The following is an 8,161-nucleotide window of genomic DNA, read 5'->3' as shown; positions in this document are numbered from 1 at the left end:
ACTTCAACGTTAGTGGCATCAACGTGACCACTATCATTTTCTCTTGGTCCTTCGCACACGTTATTGAGACTTACTTTTCCAATAACATTGAGAATCCTCCTTTCTCCTTACGTTAGAGTTCACATTAGTGTGGCTAACGTGACCTTTAACGTAGGCTTGCCACATCTTCAAGAACGTTAGTGACACTTATCTTTGTCACTAACGTTCCAAAATGCCCCTACTTCCCACGTTAGATTTCACGTTAACTAGGTTAACGTGGCTTCAAACGTGGTATTGCTAGCCATCTCCAACGTTAGTGACAAAGGTGAGTGTCACTAACGTTGGCTCATCATCTCTTTTACTCACGTTAGCTTCCACGTTAATGTAGTTAACGTGGGAGTTAACGTGGCTCATAGTGGCTCATCCCAACGTTAGTGACAAAGGTGAGTGTCACTAACGTTGCCGATTCTTTGCTCCCTCCACGTTAGAGTCCACGTTAACTGAGTTAACATGGCAACTAACGTGGCTCAAAGTAGCTTAGCTCAAAGTTAGTGACAAAGGTGAGTGTCACTAACGTTGGTCATTCTTTTGTTTCCCCACGTTAGACTCCACGTTAACTGAGTTAACGTGGCTCTTAACGTGGCCAATATGAGCTTGGTCCAACGTTAGTGACAAAGGTGAGTGTCACTAACGTTGGCTTCATTTTCTTCTTCCACGTTAACTACCACGTTAATGTAGTTAACGTGGCAATTAACGTGGGCTATGATGGCTTCGAGGACGTTATTGGCGATTACTTTTCTCATTAATGTTGCAAGCTAGCTCCCCTTCCACGTTAGAGGTCATGTTAGTTAGACTAACGTGGCTGCTAACGTGGTTCTTCCTTGCTTCCTTTGTCCTGAAATCAAGCAATAAAGTGCATCAAAGTTCTAGTCCAAGTTATGAGACATGCATCATCCAATTTGTCATTCAATTCATGCATAATTCTCATGAATTCATATAAAAATCACAATGTTAGCTTGAATCAAGATGTAAGTGAAATTCTACCCAAAACTTGCTTATTTCCTAAGAAAGTGTATGAAACTACCCTAAAACCATAAAGAAAAGGTCAGTGAAACTGGCCAAAATGCCCTGGCATCACAACACCAAACTTAAAGCTTACTTGTCCCTAAGCAAGTACTGGAACAAGAGAATAATGAATGAAATGACAAGATGAATGAATCATTATTGTGGAAGTCATGTTCTTGGTTTTATGGGGTTTCATGCATAGCAACTTAGGTTCATTCCTTTACTGGCTTTCAGACCTTTATCATGCCTTGGAATACTCACTTGATTGCACCCCTTGAGACTGTTATTCATTGATCCCTTTGTCTTTCCAAAGTCTATTGCATCCTTAGGTTAAGTGCTCTGTGAGGGGGCGACTCTTTAAAATAAGCTTTCAGCCAACACTCCCGAACCAGTTGGTTCAAGGTGCTAGGTGTTGAAGCACCCCTAAGGACTTACTCCCTCAAGTCTCTCTCCCTCATACATGCACACTATAGGCACATGGTTTGTTATTTTCTTCCCTTGAAGTCTTGGTGTCCAGCACCTCTTTGTGTTACTAAATGTTCTGTAGCAAGGTTGCTCTTGATAGTGGATTTTCAGTTGATAATCCCGGGTTAGTTAACCCAAGTTACCAAGTGATGAAGCACTCCTAAGAACTTATTCATCCAAGAAGATCCTTGGTACAAGAGCACCACAGACACATCCCTCAAGATTCAAGCCCTTGGTGCCTAGCCTTATTCTTTATTAACTTTTCTTTCTTTTTCAACTCTTATTGTTCTTTTCCTTTTTCTTATTAGGATCTTATTATTTAGCTAGTCTCATGGGGTGTGTTTCAAGCATATGATTTAGGACAGATAGTTGCCTTCCCACCTTATTGGTGAACCAACTTAGCTAAGTGATTACTACACCACAAATTTAAGGACCTACTCCACAACTTGAACATCACTCTGGTCTTTCATAACATCTCTTTTTATTGGACTTAAAAGGACAAGCATACAATAAGCAAGATGAAAATGAAGGCAAGCAATTTGACTAGCAAGCATAGACCTAGGCAAAAGCAAACTTAAAGATAGAATTGAAAATTCCTAAGCTACTATGGAAGCATGTTCTATTTCATACATGATTTTTCTTATTTAAAAGACTTGAAAAAGAAAGATGGAACAATGAGGGAACTCCACCACCTTTTACTCTTGGGGGTGCTCATGCTCTCCTTCCTGTTTGTCCTCCTTGTGTTTTTCTTAAGTGCTTGCACTCCCACTTCCCTTGCTTTTTCCAATCAACTTCTTCCAGAAGCCAGCATCTTCCATCTTCTTTTTCAATGTTTCCTTCTGCTGTTTCACCTTCCTTTCCTCTTGTTCTGTGAGATCTTTTTGGACCTCATCATACCTAGGGATTGTAGAGTGTAGATTATGCATATGACTAGACATATAGTTCAACTTAGCTTGAGTGTTTATGTTGAACTCCTCCCTATGTAGTTGCCGTCCTTCATTCAGTACGCTGAACTCATTGAATGCCTTCGTCTGAGCTAGCTGTCGTTGATTGAGTTCTTGAAGGCGTTTGTCTTGATGCTCTTGCCTTTCAGTCACTTGATTGATGGCTTGAGTGAGCTGGGAGTAGTGTTCTATTTGCTGTTTCTACCACTCCCCTTGTTGATTCATCCAATTAGAAAACAGTTCTTCTTGACGATCCATCCTTTGGGCTTGAATGTGCAGTTGTTGTTCTTGTCCCTCCATATAACTCCTCGCTAGCTCCTCAATGGCTCCGTGAATGTGATTCAAGTTGATGTTAGTTGGATCATAGTACTCTTCTTGCTGATATTCTTCCTGTTGAGGTTCTTCTTGGTGAGGTTCTTCTTGTGGTGTTCTTCTCCCTATTTGAGGCCTTCTTTGTTGTTGGGGCGGGTGTCACATGCGTTATACGCTGGAGTGTAACCATCCTTCCAGAGTTTACCCAAGTTGGATTGCTGTCCTCGAAGACTACCTTGGCTTTCGTACACAACCTAAGGATGGTGCTGGGGAACCAAAGTCTAGCACCTGGATCATTCTTCTTGGCTGATTCTTGAATCTCCTCAGCTATAATTTTGTTCACATTGATGCTTCCACCCTTTACTAAGCAGTGTACCATAGTAGCTCGAGTGACGTTGACCTCAGAATTATTTGCAGCTGGGAGGATAGATCTCCTCACAAGTTCAAACCATCCCTTGGCTTCCGGGATGAGGTCTCCTCTCCTGATGAACCGAGGTCTTCTATCTGAATATCTTTCCCAGTCAGATCCTATAACACACATATCATTCACAATTTCTTCAAGTTCATCATTGTCGGGGCCATTACTTATTCTCACGTGATAACTGGGCTCATCAAAATGTGGTGATTTCAGCTGAAGAACCCTTGTTATGGCATTGGGGTTGAAGTCTACCTCTGTTCCTCTCACGTAACTTTTGAAGGTGGGGGCCTTGGTTTTGTCTTCTCTGACCACATTTGCATAGAATTCTTTGATGAGGTTTGCATTTATCTTTGCTTCTAGGTTCGTAAGCCTTTGCCAACCCCTTTGTTCGATCTTCTCTCGAATCTGTGGGCATTCATCTTCGTTGAATTGGAATGTTAACTCAGGCAATATCTTCTTGAGATTTATCTGTTCAAATTCACGTTCATGGAATGCAATTTTGAACTTTCCTTCATCAAAAGGGCTACTCTCAACCGGTTCCTTTCTCTTTTGCCTCTTGGAGCTTGATGATGCCATAAGTGACTTTTGAAAAGTGAAGGTGTTGAGATTAGTGATGAGTGGTGGAATTCGGTTGGGTTTGGATAGGGTGTGGCTTGGAGAATTGTACTTCGAGAGTGAGAAGTTTGAAGAAGTGGTTGCTGGAATGTGAAGGGAAGTACGGACTAGGACTCACTTATATAGGAAAGTGATGAGTGAATGGAAGGTGTGGATTGATGGGGTAGTTGTGTGATGGACGGATGGGGTTTAGCATAGGATGAGCACAAGGATCATCATCTTAATGATGGGGTTGGTTCAGTTTCCAAGCTTGTTCTCCTTCCAATGTTGCATGGCAACAATTCCCAATGCAATCCCCTTGAAGACACGTGTATAGTCTTCTCTTTTTGTAGTGGCCGAACCCTTCAAATGTCCCATTAATCCTCCTACAAAATAAAAGAAAAATAAAATTGTGGGAAGTGGCGGCAAACTTTAAAAGACAAGAAAGAGTAACTACTTTTTAAAATTTTTGTTGTTAACTACTAAATGCTATTCACAAATGCAAACCAACTGACTAATTAAATTTCCATATATGCAACCTTGGTGACACCAAACTTAGTTTGTGGCAATGTGGTGTAAGATGATTTGTTCAAGGTACTAAGAGTGACATGCTATAAGTTGCATTCATGTCCTCTTAGTGTGCCTTGAACACCAAAATTGTTCTTCACTATATGTTGCATAAAAGGATTTATTCAAGGATATGTCAAAGTTGATTTGCGATCCATGAACCTTGCTTTATTAACTACTTTAAAAGCATGTAAAACATGGGTTGCCTCCCATAAAGCGCTTCTTTAGCGTCACTAGCTTGACGTTCTTCCTTTGTCAGGGTGGTTGGTAATGCTTCAAATCTTCCCCCCTTGCAGTAAACCTATCTCCATTGGCTTCATCAATGATCTCTACATGTTCTAGGGAGAGAACTTTGTTGATGGTGAAAACCTTAGGTAACTGAGATGGGATGGTGGGGAGATGAGGTGGGATATCTAGGAAGTAAGCTGAGATCACTTTATCCCCTGGAGAGAAATCTTCTGTAGGGATCTTTTTATTCCTCCATCTCCTTGGTACTTTCTTCTTTGTTTCTTTTGCTGTTATCCTGCTCTTTGTGGTCTCTTTCCCTAGGGAGATTTTGTTGCTAGTCTCATATGATTCTGGTGGTTTTGGCTCCACTTGAGTTTTCTTTAGCTGTGACAGCTGCTGATTCTCTTGTTCATCACCCAAAGGAATTCCAGGGTGTACAACTTGTGCTTCAATGCTTTTTTCTCCCACCATTTCTCTGTCATGCTCTACCCTTAGTTCCTTACCTTCTTAACTTGCTTCTGGTGAGGGTTTGAAGACGTTGAAGGTGAGTTGTTCGTCATGTATCCTCAGTATTAGCTCTCCTCGCTCCACATCTATGAGCGCTCTGGCTGTAGCTAAGAATGGTCTTCCCAATATGATTGGGTGAAGGTGACTTTCTTCCATTTCCAGTATGACAAAGTCTGTGGGAAGGAAGTAGTTCCCAATCTTTACCAGCACGTTTTCAACCACTCCAATTGCTTGTTTTTGAGTTTTGTCCGCCAGCCTGATGACTACGTCTGTAGGCATCAGCTCATTGATTTGCAGCCTCTTCATATGGGATAAAGGCATTAAGTTGATGCTTGCTCCCAAATCACAGAGTCCTTTGTCAAACATTGTTTCTCCTATGGCACAGAGGATGTGAAAACTCCCTGGGTCCTTCTTTTTTGTAGGCAGCTCTGGTTGAATGAGAGCACTACACTCCTTGTTCATCACTATGGTTTGTCCTCCCTTGAGTGAGCTTTTCCTGGTCAGCAGCTCCTTCATATACTTGGTGTATGAGGGCATTTGTTGGAGAGCCTTGATGAATGGTATGTTTACATGGAGGGATGCAAATATGTCAAGAAACCTTGAGTATATTCTCTTCTCTACACCACCATTTAGTAATTGGGGAAAGGGTGCATAGAGCCTCAGCAACTCTTTCTGCGTAATTGTGGTTTCTTGATGATTCTCTTCCTGCTTTCCTGTTGATGTATCTTCAGGTTGTTCTGATGGTTTGTTCGGCTCCTCTTCAGTCTCCTTATCACTTATAGTAACCATCTTACAATCTTCCCATCTGACTTTCTTTGCTTCACCTCTCAGATTTTTCTCTGTGTCACTTGGGAATCTATCAGTAGGTTTGGGAATCTTCTCAGATAGGTATCCCACTTGAAATTCCAGCCTCTTGATGGTGTCTCCCTGATTCTTGATATTGGCTTGCACCTCCTTTTTGAACACATTGTTATCTTAAATTTCCTTGCATATGCCTTCAAGTAGGGTTTCAATCCTGGAGAGTCTATCTTTAGATGATGGTGAGTTAAGATTGGAGGGGTGAGAAGGGCCATTTTGACTTTGGTATGGATGTTGAGGTGTGTTGTTAGGTGGGTGCTGATATGATCTCTGTGTGGAATGTTGGTGAGTTGCATTGTTGCTGGGGTTGTGGCGTCTCTGATCTTGGCCTTGATCCTGTTGATTTCCCCACCCAAAGTTTGGGTGGTTCCTCCAACCAGGATTATATATTTTGGAGTATGGGTCATGGTGCTGCCTGGGTGAATTTCCAATGTAGTTGGCTTATTCCTGATCACCCTCTGCCTCTTCATTCACTCTTTCTTGAGTTGCTGCTGAAGTGGTGATTTCTGCTACTTGATTCCTCTCCATCTTCTTGGTGAGGTCAGCTAATTGCTTGGTAATCATCTTGTTTTGAGCTAGCAGTACATCTACGTTGTTCAGCTCCATCACTCCTCTAGTGTTGCCTCTTTCGGAAGCATAGAAATAGTCATTCTCAGCTACAGTCTCAATGACATCTATGGCTTCTTCAATGGTCTTCTTCTTGTTCAGAGATCCCCCGGATGAGTGGTCTACTACCTTCTTTGATTCATACGAAAGACCTTCATAGAAAATGTGCAATTGCACCCATTCATTGAACATATCTGGCGGGCATCTTCTTGTCAGGTCCTTAAACCTCTCCCATGCTTCATATAGAGTCTCACCATCTTGCTGCCTAAAGGTTTGTACCTCAGCTCTCAACCTGTTGATCCGTTGAGGAGGATAGAATCTTGCCAAGAATTTGTTCACCACATCTTCCTAGGTTGCTAAACTCTCCTTTGGAAAGGATTCCAGCCCTTAAGATGCTTTATCCTTGAGTGAGAAAGGGAACAGAAGTAGTCTATAAGTGCCAGGATGAACACCATTAGACTTCACTATATCGCATATCCTCAGGAAGGTGGTTAGATGTTGATTGGGGTCTTCTTGGACACTTCCTCCGAATGAACAATTGTTCTGAACAAGGGTGATCAGCTGTGGCTTTAGTTCAAAGTTGTTGGCATGTATGGTTGGTCGTTGGATGCTACTTCCACAGTTTCCTGGGTTTGGATTGATGTAAGAACCCAGAACTCTTCTCTCTTGCCCAGCTTAATGTGTTGGACCTTCTCGGCCATGGTTGTGAGCCTCTTTTTCATGATGGTTCTCCATATTCTCATCCATATCTGGTTCAAAGTACTCCTCCTCTTCCTCAGCACCAACTACTCTATTTCCTCTTGCTTCCCTCCTTAATCTAAGGAAGGTCCTCTCAGGTTCAGAATCAAAGGAAGTTGAAGCCCCGCTTCTTCTACCTGTCATACAATCAACAAGGCAAAAGCAAGAAAGATAGATGCAGATAGTAATTTCTACAGAAATGCTGTTAGTGTGAGTGATGCAATATATCAAACAGTTAGTGGGTTGGTGACTGAATTATAAACAACTAAGAAAAATGGGTAGGGGAAAGGGAAGAAAATAACTGAACAGAAAGTAAATTACTCAAATGAACTTAAATCAGACAAAATAAAAACAAATGCCCAATCTAGTTATCCACCAATTTAATCATTGTTGATACAAAATTAATCCCCGGCAATGGCGCCATAAACTTGATGCACAAAAACTTGTCCTTTAACAAATCTCCCACGGCAAGTATACCAAATTGTCGTCAAGTAAAAACTCACAATAGAGTGAGGTCGAATCCCACAGGGATTGATTGGTCAAGCAACTTTAATTGGAAGAATGTTCTAGTTGAGCTAAGCAGAAATTGGGTTGAGAATTGCAGGAAATTAAATGGCAGGAAAATAAATTGCAGAAAATAAACGACGGAAGGTAAATTGCAGAATCTTAAATGGGAAAGGGGGGTTTAGCATGAAAGTAAATAGCAGAAAGTAAAGAGAATGGGTAAGATCAGAAATGGGGAGTTCATTGGGCTTAGGAGATGTTGCATTCTCTGGATCAAGTTCATTTTCATCTCTTCCTCAATCAATGCATTCATTGATCTCCTTGGCAATCTTAAGTGATTGAATTCCAATTCCTTGGTAATTCAATCTCTCAAATC

The 8,161-nt window shown here is 41.5% G+C and overlaps 1 non-coding gene across 1 annotated transcript; it reads left to right on the top strand.

The window, feature by feature from the left end:
* The first annotated feature begins 6,730 nt into the window (after nt 1–6,730).
* LOC148568293 (small nucleolar RNA R71) lies at nt 6,731–6,837 on the top strand. Its single transcript, XR_015881485.1, has one exon. It is a non-coding gene; the product is annotated as a small nucleolar RNA R71 (small nucleolar RNA).
* Nucleotides 6,838–8,161: the final 1,324 nt, after the last annotated feature.

This window comes from Arachis ipaensis, chromosome B4 (genome assembly GCF_059453495.1).
Source record: "Arachis ipaensis isolate K30076 ecotype BB chromosome B4, ASM5945349v1, whole genome shotgun sequence".
Classification (NCBI taxonomy): domain Eukaryota; kingdom Viridiplantae; phylum Streptophyta; class Magnoliopsida; order Fabales; family Fabaceae; genus Arachis; species Arachis ipaensis.
This window is presented reverse-complemented; position numbering and strand designations above follow the sequence as displayed.